Here is a 26931-nt window from a genome sequence, read left to right as displayed (position 1 = left end):
TGCTTCGGATTCCATTATCATGACATCATGGTGTGCTCCATGTTAGCTAAATTCATGCTTTGATATTTGAAAGAGTCATGGGGTCCTTGAGCTTCATCCTTGGCATGGATTTCCCATTTCAAAACAATTCTCAAATAGTTGGTGCATATCCATATGTCGGTTTGATTCTATCTAATGAAGCTTCACTCCTTGCATCCAATACAAAAAATCACGAAGGATTTAATTCACTCTTCTCATCAATGGCTCATGTCACTCTGCTCTTCTGTAGGATATACCAAATTGCCCACGTAAGGCATTATATCAAACAAATTGCCTACCTCTTTGATATAGAACTGACCATGAGTTGATAAAGGTATTGGAACATCTCATCTTGCATGTGTTGGGTTCTTTATGGACTGTAAGGTCAAGAGTCCAAACTCATGAATTGGCATGGTTGGGGATTTAAAAGGAAATGTGGTGAGTGATCATGATAAATTATTTTCTAGAGCATGTAACCCGAGTGTAGTCATCATGCAATGGGCTTGTGAATATTCTAAAATGCTTGAGTATATTGTCGAACACCTTATGTGTATCCCTTGTATATAGGTTCAAAAGCCATTGACTACTTTGTGAAGGGAACCTAATTTGACACCAAATACATGTCTGCAATGATTCCCATGCTTTTTAAATTAGGGCCTTCTGACATTGGGGCATTTTGTTAAACAGTTGCCACATGTACCCAAACACTGCCATTATATGCATTTGTAGCCAACACATGACATTTTACCCAATGTGTCGCTTTGCTAGTTATGTTCAATACCTTTTCACATACCATGAGCCTTTCAAGCTTAGAGTTGCCAAATCAAAATGAGAGGCATCATTCATTACTTCTACACAATCAAAGTATTTGGTAGGATTCATTCCAGAGGAAATCCACTACAACCAACAATTTCTCTAATCATTTAGATTTTCTTTCGATATTTCATTATTCTAACCATTGGCTACTATAGGAGGGAAATATAAAAGAACAAGTTGAACTAAAGCTACCCATTTGCCTTGCCAAGATGTGAGAATTCTTGAAGTTGCACATGGCTTCTCTATTCCAAAGACAACATTTATAACTACTTGTGGATGACTGATCACTTCTATAAGCCCTTTTATGAGATGTATGTGATTCCATAGATAATCATTGGTTGCATGGTTAGTTATGTCCCTTTGGCATCTTTATTTATTACATCATTTTGTGACATAACTTATATCAAGGCTTTACTCACCAATTGACCCAGAGCATATTGATATCTTCAAATCTGCTGAATGTTACTCAATTTGGTTAGTAGGACTACAAATATATTTTCCATGTCCACATCTTAGTGAAATCATTATCTTCACTTGACCTTGAATGATTACAAGATCAAGCTTGTATATATAAGCCTTAGACCCCTTGACTTAGATAAAGGGAATACATCTATGAAGCAGTCTGAATTGAAAAAGATCTACATAGGCCTATTTGTCCAAATTGGGCCAATCTCATGAGTCTTAGATCTCTTGAACTGAGTCTTTGAATCTAAGCACTAAACCTATTGTTTAGGGAATTTGAACAATTGTGAACCAATATGCACTTGAATGTACCCAGAGGCATCTTCACAAACTAATCTAAATCATATATTCTAGGCTAGAGAATCTTCATTTGAACTCAACCTATTCTTTGAACATGAGTGTTCTAACCTAATACATGAGTCTTTTGAACTTCTAAATCATCAAATTTCCTATAACACTTTATTTGTTTGAACTAGGCTTTTGACCCTGAATTTGGACTTGTTTCATCCCTTTGACTCATACAACTTTTTAATCTACATGCTTCTAAATTCTGAATTATATGAACTATTAAACCTCTAAAATTTGATTTGCACCTCTAAACAATCTATACCTATAGGGTGAACTTCCTCAAAATAAAAGAAGCAAGATAAATCAAAATAAACCATTCAAACCAACTTAAGAAAATTGAACCACTTCAAATTACTTTGAACTGAGTTTGAAGAGGTTCAAGACCCTATACTAAAGTTTAATTACTGGGTCTATATGGGTACCAACAAGAATGAAACCTATGAGTTTATAGGGGATTGTAAAGGTTCCAAAATACTTATCCAACTCAAACTAGTGAGTTTTATCTTCCTATCTTTTACCCAAAGATCAAAAATAGTAATATTGCCTTTTAGGCCTACAACCCCCATTAGCCCTATCAATGAGGTAAATTGGATTTAGTTTGACAATACTCCAAAGGGTCTAGGGAAAAAATTATAGATATGGATACCATTTTGGGAAAAGTATAATATCACAAACTTTTAGGCTCCAAACTAGTCAGATGATCACCTTACCAAAAGTGCAACAATTTCCACAATTAGGCCTCATTGCCAGGTCTACAAAGGAAGTACTAACTAGATAGTTGTTTAGGATAATAGACCCATTGGGATACTTGAAGGGATCAATTAGAGACTACAATCCACTAATATTTTTGTTTTATCCACCACTAAAGTGCTACTGCTACTTCAATTCACTCTAGACATTGTCGAACACATTGAGATGTTTGGCCTACGACTTTCATGAAAAAGAAAGAAAGATCTAATCCCCATGTTACATGCTTTTGGAATATTAAAATACATGGTCCTAAATTGCATTCCCTATATAAATAAGGAATTTCAAGGGTGGAATTGCAAGTTAGGGCATTTTTGGTAAAAACTACCAATTTAAACAGTGATTTGGTGCACTTGGTAGAGATCCTTCACTATCTTTTGACTCAGGAAACTTGAAGCTTCAAATAAATTTCATTGTTCTTCTAACTCAACCAAGAATCAAAATCAAACAATCATTTGGGCCTGGATATCTGTACCAGTCTGTACACAATCATTTTTTTGTTGTTTTACAAGGAAAATAGGGATTTTTATTAATAAAATGCTCAAGTAAAATCAATGTGTCTTCCACCCACTTTTAAGGGATATATGAAGACATTTCCCAACTATGCCAACTTATTTTGAAGGGTTGTGACTATTGGGTGTTTGAATTACAAAAGTTGACAACTGTTTGAAAAAGTTGTCAAACAAATTTTAGAGCAAAATGCAACTCTTTGTAAAGTATGCACCAAGTGCACTTTTCCCTTACTAGGACCTTTCTAAAGGATCCTAAGGGCTTAAAATTTTAAAAAAAACATGAAAATACACCTACCCTATCCTAGGAACAGGATATTCCCATGGACCACAGTAAAAAACCATTGGTTTATAAAATACCAAAATGGTGACTTGGCCTTACATTTAGGCTTTATTAGCAACTAAACTACCTAGAAAATGTTGAGTATGACCCTTAGGCATGAATACCCTTGGGTAAAGTTTGATAAATACCTTGGAAAGGTTCAATTCCCTAAATAGAGGAGATAGATGCTCCTGCACCACATTCCCTTGTTAACCCTATAACATTTTGAGCCCTATGATGAATATCATAATTCTCTTCTAGGTCAATTTATGCATTCATGATGGGCTGCTTGTATATCTTCTCCCTATTGTATAAGGTATCCAAAACCTTAGGGCATCCTTATTCCATGGTTTGAGGGGTACTTCTAGGTTAAGCACCTTTTTTGCAAGCTGTAGAATCGTCCCTAATCCAGACATCATAGTCATGCACACAATTCATCCAATGATCCTCAATTGCCATCTTATAATCAAAATTTTTCTCTACCAAATATTGTACCATTCTAATGTTTTTGAATAATGGGTGAGGTGATTGATAGTCCTCCAAAGTATATTGGTCCTATTCCTAGTCAATGTAGCAATGTCCTTCTTTTGTTTGACCTCAAAAGCCCCAATTATGATTGGCCAAACCCATGTCTTCTTGTGTTATTTTCTAACTCTATCGTAGGAGGGGGCCAATCACATTTCTTTCTCTAATAGTAGTGGTCTATCTGGTGGGTATCCTAGGAGCTTCTTCAGGCACAAGAGAGTACTTGCTGCCCAAATATAAGAAAATGTGTTGAACTAGATGGAATAAGATCCAATCTATGCTATTTGTGTTGCTTCTTCTATTGAAATTCTCTTTGCATAGTCTTATTCTATAAAATAAATGATGGATAGGATGAATCCATTATTAACTAGCTTGTATTTAGGGCTCTTGAAGGGGAGATTATTCTTCACAAGTTGAGGATAAACTATGTATGGCAAGGCCTTTGCATCCTGCATACTTCCCTTGCTGACCAACCCCAAGTAATACGTTAGTCTTTCTGCTAGAAGATATACAATGTAAGAGCTCATTTAGAAGTGAGGGCCATTCTTCATTGAAATTAGTTGCTCATCTAGATTGTTTCTTAGGATCATAGCCCAATCAGTAGACATAGTCCCCATTCTGATAGTTTCTATGAAGTGCACCATCCATGTTTTTAAGTGACCAATTGTAGGGAGGTCCATGGCTCTACATAGGAGGACTATAGAGTATCTAATTTCATCTATCATTTAACCTTGAGTCATATCAACCTTTCCACTTCTCCAGTTCAATGGTGTCCTATCAATGAGGTACTTCCCTTGTACCAGTTCTTTTGCCTTTGACTCATTTTCTATCTACCACTTGTCTACCATGTCATAGGTGATCTATAAATATTTATCTGCTTGAGGCAGATGGAAGACCTTCTTGATGTTTCAAGCCCTGATATCTAAGGCAATCTCTCCTATCAAACCTTTAACCACTTAATATTCTAGTACATAGTTGTGTGCTAGAGTCACAATCATCTCTAATGACTAGGCTGATACCGAATGAGAGGCCACATTCATTGGTCTACTTATTCTCAATGTAGATACCATAGCTAATCTCTCCTAGAGCTTGTTTAAAAATAGTAAGAAAGTGTTCCAATCAATATGTCTTAGCTCTATGTCTTAGAATTTTGAGTGCTTGTCTCCAAATCTAGATTTCTTGGTCGCTTCTTGATATTTGAAGGAAACCAGTTTAGGTACAATTTTTGCGACCATAGAAGATGAAGATGATGATATTTATCTTCACAAAAGAGGAATTTCAACATTATTTAATGAAAAAAACTTAAGATGACCTTAGAAACATAACTTGGTTGGCAAAAAATTGACAAAAATAGGTGAAATTGATAAAAGGCCCTAATAGTGTCTAAAATGCACACTTGCACACCTTGTGCACATGACGCACCTATGCATGTGCACAAGGTACACAATGCACACCTTTTAGACTTCTGCAAAATATCATCAAAATTTAGTGCACATATTGAACACTTAGCATAGATGTGCAAGTGGACACGATGCACACTGAGCACACATTTGTGTGTGCACAACATGCACACCGTGCTTATGTTCGAAAGGGGGTGCATCTTGGTTTCTATTCATAATGTCCATCTTGTGAGGCTACGGACATGAACACATCCATTTTACCTTAAAATAGGTTTTAATACAAGTGTGAAAGTGTCATGCTATAGAGATGCAAAACTTGGGGAGGTGTGAAGGTATGGTCCTCAAAGTCTCTATGTGAAAAAGTGTTTAGAAAAGAAGGGGGAGGTATTTATAGGAAGGGTTCTTTAGAGAGTTTGCACCTCTGAGGGTGCACATATGTACATGTGATGATATGTGCATCTTGGTTTGGAGGTGAGTTTGCATGTTGCACACTCAGCTCACTTGCACAAGTGTGTAATTGTGTTTTTTTACACTTTAAAAGTAAAATCTTGTCCTTTTGATCCTCTAGCATGAATCAAACTTACTTGACTGGAGACTCTAAAATGGTTTAGACTTAGAGGGAGATATTGGTCCATCAAGACATCTGACTAGGTCCTCTAAAGAGGATCTCATGCTTGAAAAGAAGGGGTTCCCATTTTGAGTCCAAAATAGGGTGTGCGTTGTGAAACCACAATAGGTATGTTTCAATAGAAATCTCTAGAGTTCTCAAATGCGAGGAATTTTCCCAGTTGAGTCATAATTTTTTCTTCCCTACATACCTGCCACTAATTTTTGTGAGAAAAAAGTTGGGTCCAACTTTTTGTCATTTTTTCCTTATCTTTTTGGAGACAAGGCTTTTCATTTTTCCCTAAATTTCAAGGCTTGGGTTCTTGAGTCCCATGTTTGGGGCTGGTGTGTTGTTTGAGAAAAATAAGTAGAAGTCTCTTGCCCCATGATAGAGGTGTCCTTAAGGATAAACAATGATAGTTGGTAGACTTTAAGAATGCCCTTTCTCCTTGTTTTCTTCATGATGGGAAACATTTTAATGGTCTAGAGGGTGATGGGTGGCAAGTTCTTAAAAAGAGGGCAAAGTATAATCAATGTGCTTTAATCAACGTGGCTACTGGGTTGTTTAAGATGGTAAAAGAATTTTTTTTTCTTTACTCTAAATTTTATCCATGTTCTACAAGTGAAGACCATTCACTACCTTGTTCGTGAGTATTTGTGTGTTTTCAACCCAACACCAAGAAACACTTCTTTTGGTTCATGTTCGAGTACCAAAGTAGTGTTTCACTCTTATTTTCAGGTTCATAATCGTCTTTATTTCTATTTCTTACCTTTTTTGGTCATCTTCTTCCTTTTAATCATCAAGGAGTTTCACCCTTATTTTTGTGTTCATTCTATTTGTGGGTTCGCTTGGTTTGCATGTTTGTCTTTTTATCTTCATTTCATTGTTCATCAATTTTTTTTGTTCACAAAAAGAATTTTTTTGGCTCCACCCTCATCGTACAAGATAAATAAGGGATTTGTCTCATGAAATGCCTCCATATCTTAAAGTATACATCACCTTCATTATTTAACTTTTTGGTATGGATGACATTTTGCAGGAGGCAATGTTGGTTTGCATTGATGGTTTTGTGTTGGGTGGAAAGTTCATCTTTTTTTAGTTTTCTAGGTGTTGGCCTTGATAGAAGGGTTGGGTCACATCTTGGTTATTAGAAAATTCTTAGTTTTATTTGAGAATTCATGGAATCTATTTTTCCTAATGAATTTTATGCAAGGTAGGATTCCACAAGTCGAGTTTTCTTTCTCAACTTGGCTAGGAAATTGTAGGCATGCCTTGATGGGTGTCTTAAGTTCAAATTGTGCAATAGGTTGTCACTACTCAATTTCTACTTGTGGTCTTAGGTAGGTGGTGGTTCCTTCTCTCTAAGATGAAGATTGGTGTTGTAGTACAATACAAAACAAGATTCCATCTCACTATTCATTGTTGAAGTCAAGTATATACTACTACATGTTGTTCATAGGTTCTTTTGACGGTGCTTACAACGAAAGACATCCAAGGGGACTATGTAGATCTAATCTCTATAAAATGTGACAACTCAAGTGCAATTAACATCTCTAAGAACCCTAGTATACACTTCAAAATAAAACACATACTATTTAATATTATTTCTTGAGGGAGAAGGTAGTATAGAAAGAAGTTAAGGCTGAATATGTAAGTACTAATGAGTAGATAGATGATATTTTACGAAACCTTTGGCCAAGGATACATTTGAATATCTTAGATCTAAGCTATTTGTTTCACCATCTTTTTCTAACACTTAGATTCAAGGAAATTTTCCAAGTTTAAGGGGAGTATTTATTTTTAGAACATATATCCCTAATCTATTTCACTATCTATATCACATGATGTGTATAACCTTGTACCGACCATGAGGAGTGCATGTAAATGTAATTGGAATCAATTCCTTATTATCCTATCTTGTAAACATTTGTATAAATTAGTTCAAAAGAATATCTTATATCTGTTGGAAATATTATTTTTATTCAAACATGTTTCTATGATTTAGAAGTTACTCATATTCATCCTAACACAATATTCCTCAATCTAGAAGGTATTGTCATATAAATTTGATAGGGAAAAAAATACACCATTGACAAAGGGGGAATAAGTGAAGGTCTTATCTACCCTTTTATGTTTTTGTCAAAAAAGGGAGGAGTGTTAGAATATTTTGAATAACTAAGAGGGGCTAGGGGGTTGAGTTAGTTATCCTTAGGTCTAGATGTACCAATTCAAATTTTAATCCCTTCAGACAACTTATTCAAACTCCTAAATCCACTTAGCCAACATAGAAACTCATAAAAAAATTAACTTATTCATCCAACACTTAGTTCTTGGTCTATTATATTCCCAATAACATAAATAAATAACACTAAATAACATGAAACATAAAAGTAACATTCACATATTGATGCTGGAGCATCCAATGATGTAAGGGCAATCCTGTATCACAAAAAAAATGCTTATTGTTAGTTTCTTTTTAATTTGTTTGTATTTATAGATACCCATTTAGGCCAATAGAGGTTTCAACTCTCATAGTTCCACTATTTTTTTTTGGGTTAGTGTTTTTTTTCATCTTGGGATATGTGCCAGTGTAGAAAATAAGTTATTTTGTAATTGAGCCATAATTATGATGAATTAGAGGGTGTAAGTTGGAGGGATAATTTTAATTTTAATTTAAAGTATTCTAGAAAAAGAATTAGGTCAAAAGGATTTACAATTTGAAAGTTATTGTAGTTTTAAGTTGCTTGGAGGCCCCCTAAGAATACTTCAAAGTCATATTTGAGGCACTAAATGACCTTGTACGGGCCCAAAATATGAAACAAAAGCTAAGCTCATCCATGTATCTATAGAGTGCTTGGCAAGCTTTATGAAAATATAAATAGTTTGTCAATCAGAATCTTGGATCAAAAGTTATGCCTTTTAGAAGTTGGACTACCATTTCTGAATTCTTCTAATTTTGCACCGACTTCTAACGTGTCTTCTAGAACCTTCTTCTTTGGTAGTGGATGCCAAATGGAATTTTATAAAATGTATTCCTAACCCTAAACCTAAATGGGGTTACTTAAGGTCATTTCTTGCATTGTAAAGACAATTTTTGTGGAGTTTGGGAGAAGAAATTGTATTTTTCTCTAGAATCTAATAACATTCCAAGCTCACAGGGCATGTAGTTGAGTCTATTTTCACTATATTGAATGTAATACCATACCATTTTTCATAAAAAAAATTCTCTTTTTCTCGTTGTGTTCATTTTGTCTTGGGTTGTGCCCTCATCACACATGTGTGACACCAAGATTTAATGTGGAAACCTAATTGGAAAAAATCACCAAGTAACATGCTACCACTTTATCACTATTCTAAAGTGAGCTCAATTAAGAGCCAACTATATTAAAGGTTACATAACACATTGTTAGATGTAATACTATTAAAGAATTTAATCACCTTATTAGGAGTGGCCTTGTTAGAGGAATTTAGATCATTCCATTAGAATGTCACCTTGTTTAAAGGATTTAAAATATGATTTTTTGGTCAACCTTGATGAAAAGATTTTATTATCATAATAGTTATAAAGTAACCACTAGGTTTGATCTAATAAGAATACAACTCACTTTGAAATTTCAGATCTCCATTCAGCTCATTCATGGTTCATTGACTAGACTTCATCATATACTCCATCTCTGATCTTCTTGTCAACTCTTCAAGCAATTTCTCTTCATCAACTTCTCACTCTTCCTCTACCACTTTTTTTTTCCATATGATCTTCATAAGTTTGCCAATCAAAAATCATAAAAACATCTCTTATGCCTCCTTAAATAGGTAGTTTTGATCTTTTTCCACTTAAACATCACCATAGATCTTAGGGTTTGATATGATACATTGAATTTGAGAATCATTTTGTCCTTCTACTCTTTCCTTGAAACTTTTGGAAACTTCTCAATAAATCATTTCCTTGATTACTTAAAAAACTCAATTCATGCATTAAATACACCAGCTCATTAATCCTTATCATTCACATGTTTTGAGAAATTTGTAAATTCAACTATATTAGTCTCAAATCTTGATTGTTTCACAAAATATTAATTTGTTGAAACTTGGTTATCACTATGTTCTTCAACTTGATCATCACTAGGTAGCTAAGTCTCTATTGTTTTGTCTTTCTTGGATTACACTTTCTCGCTCAATCTCTACTTCAAATTTTCCTCTATCTTTCTCATCCATTACCATCACTTGACTAATACTATTTCTATTTTCTATTACTTAAGTTCCTTAATCTTTTTCTTCAACTCTTTATTGACCTTGTAAAATTGTCACTCAATCAAGCTTAGTGTTTTACTCTCCTTCTTGTCCTTCATCAACTGTCTCTTCTAGACATCAACTCAACTTTCTTCTTTGATTAATTCAATGATCAAACCACACATTATCTTGTCTGCGACTAAATAATCAAGTGCCCATTGTAATTCCAGCAAACTTAACTCCTCTTTTCTCAAAAACTTAACTAGCTTAACTTTTTATCTTTTTTTTTTAAAACCCTCTTCATTAATCAATTTCTATGACATCTATAGTGTTAGTAAATGTCTAGCTAATAAGGTTTGACATAAATGGAAACATTAAAAATATTCCAATTATAGTTTCCAACAATATTTATCTTTGGAATATTGTAGTCAACATGACCCTGTGGAGACTGGAGAGGAGGAGTTGTTGGATGGGGAGGAACAAATTGATAAAGTTGGGTCCCTGCCACATATCACTACTGAAGATGCGGGTGACTCCTCGGGGAGGGAAACCAAGCTCTCCTTCTTGCATTCTACCAAACTTAAAGTTGATTCTTTCCTCCAAGTTGATTCTTGGATTTATAATGAAATAATGGGGTTGAAGAAGAAAGTGGAAATCTTGCAACATAACCAATAGGCTAACCGGGCTATTATCAAACACTTGGAGGTGCAAATGGGAGACATCCCAAAAAAACTTAAGGATTATGAGAAGAATCTTAGAATGCTTATCAAGGAAAGTGAAACAAAAATGGAGCAGGTAACTTCAAGCATCTGTGCTGCTGCGACGAGCCTGGGAAAAAGAGCAAATGAAGGAACCATATCTTCGAAGGGCCCTAGCAAGAGGACAAGATAGAGTTCGAGGAAGAAAGCTTTGATTGTTGCTATTTCTTCAATTACTAACTCCATCTAGGATATGACTAAGATTGGTAAGGAGGCAGTTAAGATGATCACAGAACTGCAATAGTTTCTTTGGGTCTTCTTTTCTGGTTGGGTTCCTGTTCAAGTCCTTTTTGCTGGTTGTTACATCTGGTTCCTGTGTTTGGTCCTATTTTCTAGTTTTTAGTTTTAAATTGTATTGTAGGTTCCAGGTCCTTGTAAAACCTAGGTACTTTTTTTGGACTATGTAAGTGGTTTCAGGTCCCTATAAAACTTGATTTTGGTGCTGCTTCTAGTAGGTTTAAGGACTCTTTTCCTAATGGCTATCTTGCTTTTTCCTTTTTGAGGATGTAAAAGGTTTTCGGGGTCCCTTCAAAACCTATTTTTACCTTAATCTAAAACAATATTCCTCTTTGGCATTGATGGCAACACCTTTAGTTACCATACAATGGAAAAATACTTCTCATGATTTTTACTATCAACTTCCTTTGTATTATGTATTATATCTTCATTAATATCCTTAGTTTCATTATGATTCTCATCCATGCAATTTCTAATATGCTCTTTATACTTCTCCCTCTATGATCTATCTATTATGATTTTTCATACAAACTCCCTCTTTCATATATCTCCATGTCGTTCTTCCTCTTACTATAACTTGATGGTAACTTAGTACATTTCTCCCCTACACATATTCAAATAATCATCTTCTCCATCTTTGAGTTACAACTTGTATTGAATGGTAACACATATTCTCCCTCTTTTATTGGATGGTAATTGTTAGACATTTCTCTCCCTCTTTGACACCAATGCCAAAGACATCATCCATTTGTGCACATCATGTACACATCATCTTCTTTGTCACTATCTATACTGACTGATTCTCTATATTATCACTTCCATTTCATTTTCTACTTGTAGTTTCATCAATTCATATAACTATCCTTCATTTCACAACTTTAGACAACTGCTAGAGTGTGACCTCCTACACAATCTGTAAGATATTTTGATCATAACAATTTATGAAATGTTGCAAATCTTATCAATTTTCTTCAAATAAGGAAATGACCCCTAAATTACCTCTTAGATACTCAAAAGCATCCTTAGGTAATTCCTTAGTGAAAATAACAGCTATCTACTCCTTTGCATTCACATATTCCAATCTCACTTCTTTGTCTTTTACTACTTCTCTCAAGTAATGATACTTAACTAAAGTATGCCTTGTCTTTGTGTGCATCACCATATTCTTAAATTGAGTAAGGTATATAACTCCTTTCGTTCGATAATCTTTCAAACCAACAAAGAATTTAATCTCTCCAAAAATTGACATCTCAAATTCTTTCTCCGTCTCTTTAGAAAATGATTTCCACAATAAATCACATTCTCTAAATATGATATCATCAACAACAATTTCAGCTAGAAATATCTTATTCTTAGATTTACTTTTCAAGTAGAGATTGTTATTATCATCAGTTCTTGCAAAACTAATTTTTATCAAATATGTGTGCAACTTTCATACCATGCTCTAGGGGCTTGTTTCAAACCATATAATGCTTTTTGCAACTTACATACTATGTTTCTCTTACTAGGTTCAACAAATCCTTCAAGTTGTTCAATGTAGACTTCTTTTTCAAAGATTGCATTCAAAAATATAGATTTGACATCCATTTGATATACCTTGAATCCTTTGTAAGAAGAACATACAAGTAATGTTCTTGCTCCTAACCTTGCAATAGGGGCAAAATTTTCTCCATAGTCAATTCCTTGTTCTTGTGCATATCTTACAAACCAATCTTGCTTTGTTCCTTGTGACTTCATCTTTCACATTCAACTTGCTTCTAAATACCCACTTTTTTCTAATTAGATTCTTATCCTTTGGCCTTGGTACCAATGTCCATGTCTTGTGCTTCTCAATCTGATTAATTTCCTCATTCATTTCTTTAATTTACTCTACATTATCCAATACATCTTTAACTATCTTTGGCTCAAACTCACATAGTAAACATATATCATTCTTCAACTTGTTTCCTATCATAACTCTTGATTCTTTGTCTCTAATGATTTGGTTCAGTGTATGATGTCTTCTTATACATCTTACTAAGGTAGGTGCATGTCTTCGTTCTCCTTATGGTAATTCACTTGTTTAGCTTGTTTAGGTTCTACAAGTATCTCCTACTATAGCTCATCATTGTCTATCTTGGTTTGGCCTCCCCTATGTGTGACTTGACTTCTACAACTTGATGCTCAATAGCTTGCTGATGTAGACACCTAAATCTAATTACATAATTAAGTAATCTTATTTAGCCATCTTCTTGGACATTGTTGATTAAATAATAATAAATAAATTAATTAATCATCATCCTCTAGTTAATTAATCTATTTAATTAACTATTGTCCAATTGATAAAATTGAAAGACCAACCCAAAGCCAAATTATTAATTAAAGCCCCATTCTTCTATTAAATTAGATAATTACACTATACCTAAGTAATTTAATCCCACACCCCCTTTTACTAAATAAATCAATTCCCAACCCCTAACCATTCGTAAACCCTATTATTATTCAAATCCAACCCATTTACCCATTCTAACCCACTCAGATAGCTAACTAACCTATCTCATTAATGCTAACCCATTTACACCCTAATCCCCTCCTAAGCTAAGCCTAATCCCCCTCCTAAACATGTGCACAACTTTAAATAAGAGTTGAGACTTCCTAGCCCAAACCAAAGTCAAACTCTCATCCCATCCTTCTTACACCTCTATCCAAAGCATTAAAGGCTCTTTAAGGCCTCTTACATCCCTCTTCCATACTCCTTCCCCCTCATAACTCCCTTTAACCCTCCTTTTTGACCATCTTTCCGCATCCAATCTCCTTGTAACACTTGTCACAAGGCTATGGATTTGAAGAAGCACAATCCATGTGATCCCCCTTTCTTCAATTGTAGCCCTCCCTCATCCTTTTTCCATCCTTGCATCCTAGCCATCCATCTCACCACCCCTTGGACTATAATTTGGATCCTTCCCCTCTCACAAATCATCCACCTTTGAAATTGAAGTCATAATTCCCCTTTGAAGAAAACATCATTGAATCACACCATTACCATGCAAAAATCCCCACTCAGCCTACACACTATATTTACCCTTTTGAAAGCTCATATCCCTCTTGAAGCTTGAGAATATTTGAGCATACATCCATCCATCATCGTCAACAAGTCTAAGCATCAAGGTCACACTTGGGGAGCTTACCATACTTGGTTTGTATTCCTCTTCTCTATCTCCTTTTTCTTCTCATAAAGTTGCTCATATTTCTTAAGTATGTGAATGCTATTTTAGTTTTAATGTGCTTTACGTACTAGGATTTCACTACATATATTTTGCCATGCCTGGTGGGACCCTATATTCGAGTCATTATGTAATCATTTTTAGTTATGCTTACTAATCTAAAAAGTAACATATTGTGTCTCTTGCTTTTCATGTTAGGTATTTAACCTTGTTTGTAGGTACATCATTCCCAATACAAGAAATTCACTCCCAACCATCTCATCCATTTTCTAATAGTAAGACAAAAAAAAACTTTATTTTTTATGAACTAGCAACTGCAAGTTTGAAGGAAGCATTTCTTAGGAATGAGAACCCACAAAAGTGAGATTGAGTTCATCATCTAACCTACCTATCACATGGAAATTTAAGTTCCTTTTTTCATTCCTACCCTCCTTCTCTCCACAAGGTTTCTTTTACATCCTAGCAGGTTTGCTTGCAATACATGTGAGATCTCTATATTGAAAGACTAGTCCTAGAAGATCTTGCTAAAAATTTTCCCTCAAAATTGTAGTGAAACTTATTGGTTGTAAGGCTTAATAGAGCCATGGAATCGCTCTTTGGTGAGATTGCTTTGTAAGTATCTATTTGGCGGCCCACATTTTGTTCTCTTTTTTACCAATTTTTGAGCCACAATTTTGCTAAGTTTGACTGCACTCCCACATTGCAGGATCATAGGTTGACCCCTGTAGGTTCACTGGTATTTCTAACTATTTTATGTTGCTTTCTTATAGGTGGAACAATAGGAAGGTGTTGATTTATTATTTATTTCCTTAATAGTCTATTTTTTTTTACTTTGGTTTAAAAAAAAAAAACAACTAAAACTCAATCTCAGATGCTATAAGAAAAAATTACAATGATTTCAAATGGAATGAATAGTTAAATAGCAAACAAAATCTTGAATTCTAAAAGTTAAAAAGAATGAATACGATGAACATTTCATTTGGATATTAAAATTTTTTTTGGATCAAACACTACGATTCAGGGCTTAAAATAAAATCACAAAATCTTGAATTCCTTGAATTAAAAAGCTCTTAGTCTCATTCTTTTCAATTCTTTCACAAGCACAATTTATTATGTTAACCATTGTTGTCAAGTTGGAATAAAAACTTTCATGCTAATCATGAGTGTTTTCAAATCATCAATGGGAAAGACAAACTAAAAGCTTCAGAAATAGAATGGACCAAGTGTTGCTAGGATTAAACCACAAATGGAAACAATAATTACATGCAAATATAACCAATATAAAAAAATAATAGATCACACAAAAAAGAAACAAGACACCAAGATTTAACGTGGTTCACCCAATCCTTGGGCTACATCCACCAAAAAACAAGTTGGATATTATTATGATCATGTGATTACAACTTGATTACAATCTATAATCCCTTACAACTCAATACCACCACAAGAAACAAATTTTTCATCACTACAATGAAAAAATCCCTAACCCTAAGCTCTTTTATACAAGTATCTTTACCACTTTAGGTTTATAATTAATAATTACATGTTGGCCCAAAATCTTGATAAAATAGGGTATGAATTATGTACAATACTTTCCTAATCAGTCACCACAAGCTAACAATCTCTCACTTGGGAGCTGATCAAGCTCCACACTAAACAACAATCTCCCACTTGGAGACAGATCTTGTAGCTATGCTGCTACTCCACGAGGCTCCCACTGGATTAAACCACCATGGAATCTACTCTCCTTTTATTCATGTTTAGTTGAGAAGACCAACCAAAATTGAAGATGAGTTCAGCTTCTCCCTTGTTACTACCTTTGTAAACATATATGCTGGATTGTCATCTGTATGTATCTTGTCCAACTTTAAGTGTCCATCCTCCAAAACTGACCAAATGAAATAGTACCACAACTATATGTGTTTGGTCTTTGAATGTAGAGCTGAATTCTTAGCAAGATGAATGAGACTCTAACTATCTATAAACAAATAATTATCCTTTTGAGGGTGTCCCATTCTTCCAAGAAGAACTGAAGCCATATAATTTCCTTGGTTGCCTCTATAGTAGCCACATACTCTGCCTTTGTAGTGGATAAAGCATTAACCTTCTGTAACCTAGAAACCCAACTCATGGATGCCCCACCTATAGTAAATACATAACCTGTAGTACTCCACCTGGTATCAGCAGTAGAGCTCCCATAGTGTAAACACTTATTGGATGTTCCTCTCAAATATTTGAGAATCCATTTGACTGCATTCCAATGCTCAATTCCTGGATGACTCATATACCTACTAATGACTCCCATTGCATGTGCAATATTTGGCCTTGTACATACCATAGCATACATCAAGTTTCCTATAGACACCTAAAATTGTCCAAATACCCATTTTTTGACCAATTAAATAAATATTTATTATTTATTTAATTACCTTACCATTAATTAAATAAATTTACATTTATTTAATTATATCTTCCTTTTCTTGATTTAAATAAACTAAGGTTTATTTAAATCCTAACCTATTCCCCTTGCATCCTAACCCATTCCCTTTAATTAAGTACTTGGTTTACTTAATTAATCCCTTTCCTAATCCTACTTGGAATTAAATATTGCATTTAATCCTATTTGAGCACATGGCTCCTAACTTAAACCCTCACCTAACCTCACTACTCTAACCTAACCCATCTTTCTAAACATACCCACTTCCTTAATCATGCTTGCTTTTCCTAATCACCTAGCTAATTACCTTTTAATCCTAAGTGTGTGCTCCCACATGTGTGAGGAATCCTCACACAAGTGTGAGAGATGTTCACACTTCCCACACCCCTCATGTCTTCCATGCCTCTTGCACACTTGTCCTCTTGCATGAGAGTCAAGGTGTCTCACACATGTGTGAGAAGCCATGCTTCTCACACCACTTGCACACTTGTCCCCTTGGATGAGAGTCAAGTTGTCTCACAGCCCTTGATCATGTCACCATCAAAGGTTACTAACACATGTGTGAGCATATTGCCCCCTTTGAATTGGTCAAAACCCTAATCTACATGGAGTCTACTTGGCCTCCACCTCATTAACACCTCATTGATCCTGAGATATCCTAGCCCTTCATCTTCCATTCAATCTTAGCCATATGTTGCATCTCATTTCCTATAAAAGGAGAGCCCTCTCCTCATTTCATCATCTACCATCTACCTCATTGTTATGTTGTAGGAATTGTGAGCAGCCACATCCCACAACAATGAAATTATCTCCACTTGATGATTTCATGAGGTTTGCATTGGTAGATTAAGTTATTTTAATTTCATGTTATGCTCATTTACATGTTCTCTTACATATTTTGAAGTTTTCATAATCATGTAGGAATAGATGTTAGTTGCTTAGTGTTTATTTCGTTGATTACATTTTTATGTAATACATTTTGGCACGCCCAGTGGGACTCACTTCATGGGTTCGAACTAACTATCTAAGGTGTTTTTGAGTATTTTGTGAGCTTGTAGGTTGAAGGCTTGCATTTGGAGGTCAAGTTTCATGAGGAGCATCTAATCAAGCCATAAAGCCCATCATCGCATTTGGAAGACATAAGGGAAGTCGTTTGACATATAACACTTTATATTTTATTTCTTATTGCTTTATTTTCAAGTTCTAGGGTGTATATATGTTGAATATACTCTTTGTTAATAGGAAAGTGAACAAAAAAATAAAATAGTCATTTTTTAATAAATAAATAGGTAAAATTTTAAAAAAAGTGGGGAGGGTTCATTTTGTCTTATTTTATCTTCTTTATCTTTAAATTTTTAAAAAAAAAAAAAAATATCATTTTTACATATACATTAATAATATAAACATATATGTTTATATAACATGTATATAATAATAGAGAGGGGAGAATATAATTTAAAAACAAATAATTTTTTTTTTTTAAATTAAAAAAATAAATAAAAATTTGTGCAGGTTTTTAACATTGTTTTTTGGGTAGGTTTGGCCACTCGTTGTGCCACTAGCAGCGGGGGCCTGCGAGCACCGCCCCCCATGCTCACCACCTCCCCCTACGCTGGTGGTCGTGGCTCCCCCACTGCATCCTCCACCTTGCAACCTGCAACCCTCCTCGCTGTCGAAACCCTTGACACCTCTGCGCCGTTGCCGCCCACTTCCTCCACCATCCGTCGAGTGCCGCCCATTGCTAACCCTGTGCTTCCCACCTTCGCAAAACCCCACCACCACTTCTACCAACACTACCTCCCTTACCTCCATGTTGGCACCTCCTGCTTGTTGCTTCCCTTTGTCGCTACTCTGTGGCTCATCCCACACTAGACCCTTCCGTTCTCCCTGCTTGGTTGACGTTGCAACCTGCAAACTCACCATTGCGGCCATTATCGACGAAAGCCCCTCCTTCTCCACTCGCTAGCTGCGTGAAACCTTGCCATTCCTTTGCGCAAAACCTTGCAACTCACTGTCTGCGAGCGGTCACTTCCTTCCCTGAGCCACCTCTTCTACCTCGACCATTTTAAACTCCCCACTCCCTACGTCTACCCTCCGCTGTGGTGGAGCTTCCTAACCCCCAGTGATGCCACAACCTCCACCACACTTTGCATCTCACGGCCTGCCATTTCCAATAGCCCTACCTTGGCCCTCCCCTGCGACCGCTCATGCCTTACGTCATGACTGTAGCCTAACCCTGTAACGCGCTGCCTGCGGCCAACTCTCACACCCCTGCTCGTTCTAAAACCTGGCCCGAAACCCCAGCTCAGCGAACTTTTTTTTTTTTCAAAGCAAAATTTTAATGCTATTTTATTTTTTGTTTCTTTAATTTTAAAAATGCAAAATGAAACAAACAAAAAAAAAAAAGTTCATGGTCTTTTTATTTTTCAACATAACATTTTTCCTTTTTTTTTTTATAAATCAGATTTCTTTTTTTTCAAAAAAAAAAGGAAAAAAGAAAATTTTTTCTTGACATGCCTCTAACTATCAAATTTAACCTCGCAGGTTGTTGACATCATCACTGCATCAGCAGTCCACATGCCCTTCTAAGCTATAAGGAGTAGCCTTTGGTTTTTTGCTCATAACTTGAGCATACAGACTCCGTTTTCAAAAAATGAAATATCCTCGAAAAGCTGATTTCGAGCCCATCGTGATGATATTGGTTTCATGAGATTTTGATGTAGCTTAGATCTCTAATTTTTCTATAAAAGGCTAAACTTTGTCTTAACACTTTCATTGCAGGGTTTTTTCATGTTTGTCCTATGTTATTCACTGCCCTAACTTCTGTTTGCAGGGATATTTCTCTCACTAACCATATTGCTTGCAGATTTTGCCTTAATTTTGTCTTGGAAATGAACTTGTATGATTAAACACTTGTCTTTGCATGCATGGTTAAACGTTAAACACTCAATCTTGAATGCACGGTTAATTGAACACTTTGTCTTTGGAATGAATGATCACATAATCTTGAATGTCTAAGGATCAATGAACATTGTAATACACATTTCATTTTGGTGCTTAAAATGAACAATCACTCAGTCTTGAATGCATAAACAAAATTGATCTTTCCCTATCGAATTTGCTTATGTTGATGACGCTCAATTTACTTATGTTGGCGAACACTTGATTTGTATGATGTTGTCAAATTGGAAAGAACATTATATGCTTTAAACACATGTGTCTTCAAGTAGATTACAAAACCTAAAGTTTCATTGGGAAAGAACACGTGTCTTTTAAACCTTGAGGCCACTTACGTATTCTCTCCCCTCACGCCTTTGGGTGATCTTGGGTGCACAAGAAATAAGTGGTCTTGTTTTTCTTTATTTTAGGAGGCCTTCTTGGGGATTTCATCACCCCTTGGGATGACCTCAACTCCAGTGTTCTGGTGGAGTATAAATATCGGGAGGTGAATCAAGAGACACCTCTCTTGGAAGTAAAATATTGTCACTCTTGGCTAAGCCCCAAAGAACTTTATACCTTTGGGAAGTGAAGGAGGAGATTTGGGTTACTATCTCCCCCCAACTGTGTGGCAGTATTTTCTTTCATCTACAAATTTGGGCATTATGTACCTTGCGTATATTGACGATGCCCTCTTGTTGATCCTTGTACATCCTAGTTGAACCCTCATAGGATTTTTGGTGTGTTTGACGTTCTTGAGTGTTTGAAACACACTTGCCTTGTACATATTTCCTTGTTTGATTTTGCATCTCAAACCTAAAAACCCAAAAAAACCATAAAACATAAAATCCAAAAAATCATAAAAGTTCAAAAATCCAAAAAAAAATTGAAAACATTTCAAAAACAACAAAAACAACAAAAAGAAGCTATCATTTTCTCCATCACTTCTTCTATCCCTCCATCCCATCATCATTATGCATCTCTTGTCTTAATCACATTCTTAATCATTCAAATCTTTCCTCAAAATCTTAATCATCTCTATTCATCCAAATCATTTCCTCGTCATTCAATCTAATTTATAATCTTCATCCTAGCCATGCTTCATCATCATCTAGAACCAATTCCCTCATTCAATGATTCATCTTCATGATTCTTAATTCAATCCCTTGTCAAATTCATTCCTTTCTAATCAATTCTTAATTCAATCCATTTACATCTTCATCCATAATCAATATTTCTAATTTCATTCATGCCTTCTTCTAATTCAACTTTGCAACAAATCTTCTACTTTGGACATAGGAGCATTATCACGAACATTAGACTTTCATTGAAATCGAACATTCACTTGTTTGCAATATCATAGGGTTTTTATCAATTCAAATCAAACCCTCATCCAATCAATATCAATATCAAATCATATCATATCCAATCATATCCAATCAACTCAAATCCAATATCAAATCAAATCAAATTCAATCAACTCATATCAAGTCCAATCCAATTCAAATCCAATCAACACAAAGTCCAAAATTTCTCCTAGTCCTAAGTTCATATGACATCCATCATCAAATCTTTCATCTCTTCATCTAACATCAATGGATTTGAATTTGCTTAATCAAATGGTTGACAATCTTCAAAGACAATATGGAGTTCTACCTCCTGTTCAACCTGCATATCAAATTCATCCTCAACATTTCATACCCATCTCATGTTCATTATTATTCTACCTTTGACAAGGGAAATCCACCTCATTATCCTTCAACTATGCACAATTCCATTCATAGCCCACACAATGCCTCAAATAGCAATGACCTTGCCAAGGAAATGGAGCAACAAAAGAATTATCTTTTAGCAAGTCAGTAGAAAGAGGCCACCTTTCATTCCATGTCTCCTCTTCCTCCATGTTTCGAAGATCCTAGTCCTCATGTCCCATCCAACCCCCACCCTCCATGCAATCCTCTACCCATAGTTACACCTTCACACACTCCTAATCTTCCAAAAACATCATCCCCACCTTGTAAGGGGTATTTTGCATCACTCTTGGCTAAGTGTAAAAAACTAGATAAAGTGAGCCAATCACCCACAGTGATACCCCCAATTCCATCTCAAGACCTTCCTCAAAAGCATGAAATTATAGATTCCTCTTCTCATCTAGATCCGAGCATTTTTTCATCCCATTGTTCCCCTATCCCTCAAGATCCATTTATCCCTCCTAGTCCATCTCATGATCCCCTTCCTAATCGAGATCAAGAAATTCCATGTACTATGCATATTATTGATTCTACTCCATCTCAAGAGTTCGCATCCATAGATCCTCCACTTCATACAGAAGTTCCTTCCACTCCATCCACTAATACTCCTCCATCTCAAGATCAAATCACCCCATCTTGTGGTTCTATTCCCTCCACTCCATTCAATGATCCTATTCCCTCTAATGATCCACTCATTCCACTACATGATTCCCTTTTAAGTCAAGATCAAAGCACCCCTTCATTTTCATTTCCTTACACCATTCCATCTCGTGATCCTATTCTTCCTCATAATCCCCCTTGCGATCCTACTCCACCACATGATCCGATCACACCTATTCACTCCACTCATGAACCTCATATACCTAGACTCGCATCTTGTATTAAAAATGACAAGTATCCCCTTGAAGAAATAATGTCTCAAGATGTTGGTATGCCTTCCACAATTCCTCCTTCCAAATCTAAAGCTTCCCATCATTCCTCTTCCAAATCCATTTTAGAACCTTATATCCATATCCCTATTCCTTCCTCACTTCTATCCATTCTAGGTCCTTATGTTCTACATCTGAACCCTTCATCCCTTCCTTCCATTTTGGGTCCTTACATACATCCATCCATCATATCCATGTTTTCCACTTCATCCCCTCATAGTCCTAGTAAAGATCAACAAAGGCACACTTCCTTGAACTCCTTCCAATGTTCACCATTCCTAAGCTCTCCATCCCATTTACCTTCATGCACCCATACCATGGCCAATGACAGCAAATTGGATGCAAAAGAAAAAGTGAATAAAGCCAAACATCCACAAAAGCCCAAGGATCAACATGTCCCCTCTAAAAGACATGTTCAAGAAAAGAAAAATATTATCCAAAACAAAACTAAAAGGCCACAAAGGTTGAAAATCAAAAATGCAAAAATTTTGTGGATACCAAAGCTACTTAATGTAGCAATGAATCTTAAAGAAAGATTCAAAATGACATCCAATTTTGCTAATACAAAGGCTTCCCTCATTCCTAAACCATCTAAGCTTCCATTTTCAAAATCCATTTTGGGTCCTTTTGTCCCAAAATCCACCATCCAAAATCCATCGTCTCCTTCATCCATTTTGGGTCCCTATATCCCAAAACCCACACTTTCTCCTACATATCCTCCACAATTTCCTCCTTTCCATCACCCTTCAAGGTGTGTACCGATGACAATCTTTCCACCTCCTTCATCCACTCATTCACAAGCCTTCCAACCTAGCATCCATCAACCATGTCTTCCTCCCACCCACTCCACCCCCTTAATCCAAACTTTTTCATAGGTCATTACCCTCCATTCCACAATCCCATTTCACCCTTCTTTTCATCCTATTACCAACATCAATGAGCAACTAGTAAAAATTCCTTGAAAATAACAAAGAAAAAAAAATAAAAAAGAAGGAAAAGACATCAAGGGATCCCATCCATGTATCTAGATGCTTGAGTCCTCCCTTTCTATCGATTGCCTTCCAATTCTGCTTATCCATCCATTCACTTTTCCTCTTGCACTTGCACTCTACACTGGGGGCAAGTTCCATGCATACCATCCTTCCTTACATATCTTCCATCTTCCATATTCCATTCCTTATCCTTTTCCATCTTTGATCTTGACTTTCACTTTCCTTTTGTCCATCCATATGCACTTTCCATGTCCCTTTCTTGTTATCCATACATTATCCTATATACGTCCATAATTCTTTCATATATTTGATCTTGACATGCTATCCATATCTTTCATCTCATAGTCCTTGCCATGTTCATCCATTTTCCATCCATACTACTACATACTTCCATCCTTCTTTCATATGTCTTTGATCTTTTTCATCCCATCCATTTCATCCACTTCATATTCCACATTTCATCCATACCCTTCATATAATTATCTCTTTTTCATACCCTCCCTCCTATATCCCCTATCCCTTATTCATTCCCCTTTGATGCCCATGCTTGTGATCACTATTAGAGGCACAATACCGAAATGTTCATACATGCTTTGGTAGAGCACATGCCTTCTTTTCCTCCATAAGCTTGCCTTCACACCTTTTTCCATTTTCATGCATCCTTTCCCACCATATTTTCCACCATATTCCTATCCTTGGTATGGGGTATTGGGACTCCTTTGAAACATGGTCCTTGGTTCCGCATTTTATGATACCATATCATTTGGCCCCTCATATCCTTTCACCATTCCTGTCCTCCACCAACTCACGTTGCTTCCCATCCATTTACCATGCCTTGGCTCTCTCTTGTCATTGGTCCTAATTCATTCTATCTCACATTCATTCAATCAATTCATTTCTATCCATTCTGTCCTCCATTCATTCATGTCACATTCAATCTACTTCTTCTGCTCACTTCAATCAACTTCATTCATCCTCTCATTCAATCAATTTTCCCTTCTAATTCTTTCACATCAAATCAATTATAATCTAATCATTCTCCATCCTATCAACATTATTCTTCCAATATCACCCATGTTCATTCTTCTATTCGCCATAAAATTTAAAAAAAAAAAAATCTCACTGTGCAATCAATACTAATTCAATCTAATCTTGCAATCTTGTACATTAATCCTTAATCAATTAATCAATTTTACCCAATCAGTTGATCATCCATTAACCATATTCAAACATTATCATGGGATGAATCCTTCCCATTCCTTGGATGTGCATTATGCTTATCATTAGCTTTTCCATCCTTAATCAATCATCATCAATCAGTCCATTCATGGGTTTTCAGCTTGACTAGGGGCAAAATGTTGGTTTGCTTTTGGTTTTTTGTGCATGATTGCTTGTTACTTGTCTACATTAGTATTTTTTGCATTTATCATGGTCTTTGCATCCTATTGTCCTAGGAATCATGGTCTTCCATGTCATGGTTTCATAAGGCACATCATTGTATTAGACCCCTTTTATCACATAGTTGACACATTGTCATCTTGGTTCCTCATACCTTGGTACATAGTGTTGACTACAATATCAAACTTAGGTTGTTCATACCATTGCAACATAAATCCCTTTCATCTTTGTATCCATTTTGAGTGAACATCCGTGTTCTCCTAACCTACATGTCCTCTTGAGGGGGCATACCATTCCACCCTCGTCATCCTTCCTCATCCTTCCATGACTGGGGCATCATGCTACTAGTCTTATCCTTTCATCCACTATGTTTTATTTTTCTTTGATATAACATTACTAATGCTATATCAGAGAGGGGCAAAATGTAGACACCTAAAATTGTCCAAATACCCATTTTCTGACCTATTAAATAAATATTTATTATTTATTTAATTACCTTACCATTAATTAAATAAATTTACATTTATTTAATTATATTTGCCTTTTCTTGATTTAAATAAACTAAGGTTTATTTAAATCCTAACCTATTCCCCTTGCATCCTAACCCATTCCCTTTAATTAAGTACTTAGTTTACTTAATTAATCCCTTTCCTAATCCTACTTGGAATTAAATATTGCATTTAATCCTATTTGAGCACATAGCTCCTAACTTAAACCCTCATCTAACCTCACTACTGTAACCTAACCCATCTTTCTAGACCTACCCACTTCCTTAATCATGCTTTCTTTTCCTAATCACCTAGCTAATTACCTTTTAATCCTAAGTGTGTGCTCACACATGTGTGAGGAATCCTCACACAAGTGTGAGAGATATTCACACTTCCCACAACCCTTATGTCTTCCATGCCTCTTGCACACTTGTCCTCTTGCATGAGAGTCAAGGTGTCTCACACATGTGTGAGAAGCTATGCTTCTCACACCTCTTTCACACTTGTCCCCTTGCATGAGAGTCAAGTTGTCTCACACCCCTTGATCATGTCACCATCAAAGGTTACTCACACATGTGTGAGCATATTGTCCCCTTTGATTTGGTCAAAACCCTAATCCACATGGAGTCTACTTGGTCTCCACCTCATTGACACCTCATTGATCCTGAGAGATCCTATCCCTTCATCTTGCATTCAATCTTAGCCATGTGTTGTATCTCATTTCCTATAAAAGGAGAGCCCTCTCCTCATTTCATCATCTACCATCTACCTCATTGTTATACTACAGAAATTGTGAGCAACCACTTCCCACAACAATGAAATCATCTCCATTTGATGATTTCATGAGGTTTGCATTGGTAGATTAAGTTATTTTGATTTCATGTTATGCTTATTTACATGTTCTCTTAAATATTTTGAGGTTTTCATAATCATGTAGGAATAGATGTTAGTTGCTTAGTGTTTATTTTGTTGATTAAATTTTTATGTAATACACTTTCTATAGTTGAGGCATAGGGTACCTTGGGCATCTTATCCTCCTCTTTTTGTCTTTTGGGACACATCTTCTTAGTCAACTTCAAATGACCAGGTAAAGGTGTCCTGATAGCTTTAGCATTCTCCATAGAGAAATGTTGTAACACCTTCTCAACATAATCAGCCTAAGATAGTGTCAAATTCATGTTCTTCCTATCTCTACAAATCTTCATACTAAGGATTTGTTTCACTACCCCCAAATCCTTCATACAAATGCATTTGCTAACTGGCATTTTAGCCCCTAAATTTGATCCAAATTAGACCCAACTACAAGCATATCATCAATATATAAACATAAAATAATGTAGCTATCATCATCCAACCTCTTAAAATAAACACAATGATTTCAATGACACCTACAATATCCATGCTCATGCATAAAACTATCAAATTTTAGATACCATTATGTTCTTTTCTACATGATCTATTTTTTTATGTTACTGGTTATATTTGCACGTAATTATTATTTTTGTCTGTGGTTTAATCCTAACAAGTGGTATCAGAGTGAGGTTGTTTTTCAATTATCCTTTGCAGGAAAGTCTCACGGTTGAGTGAGAGTCTCACAGTTGAGTGGGAGCGATGGCAGACAAGGGTAAGTTGAGCGTTGATAGGTTTAATGGGTAGAACTTCTAGTTATGGAAGATGCAAATGAAAGACTATCTTTATCAAAAGGATTTATGGAAGTCGTTAGAAGGAAAAGACAAGAATCAGAGATCTATGTCAAATGATGAATGAGATCTTTTGGATAGAAAGGTACTTGGAAGAATTCCTGGCACCATCAGTGG

Source organism: Cupressus sempervirens, chromosome 3, assembly GCF_028749045.1.
Source record: "Cupressus sempervirens isolate cs-2001-9-10 chromosome 3, ASM2874904v1, whole genome shotgun sequence".
NCBI classification, from domain to species: domain Eukaryota; kingdom Viridiplantae; phylum Streptophyta; class Pinopsida; order Cupressales; family Cupressaceae; genus Cupressus; species Cupressus sempervirens.
This window is presented reverse-complemented; position numbering follows the sequence as displayed.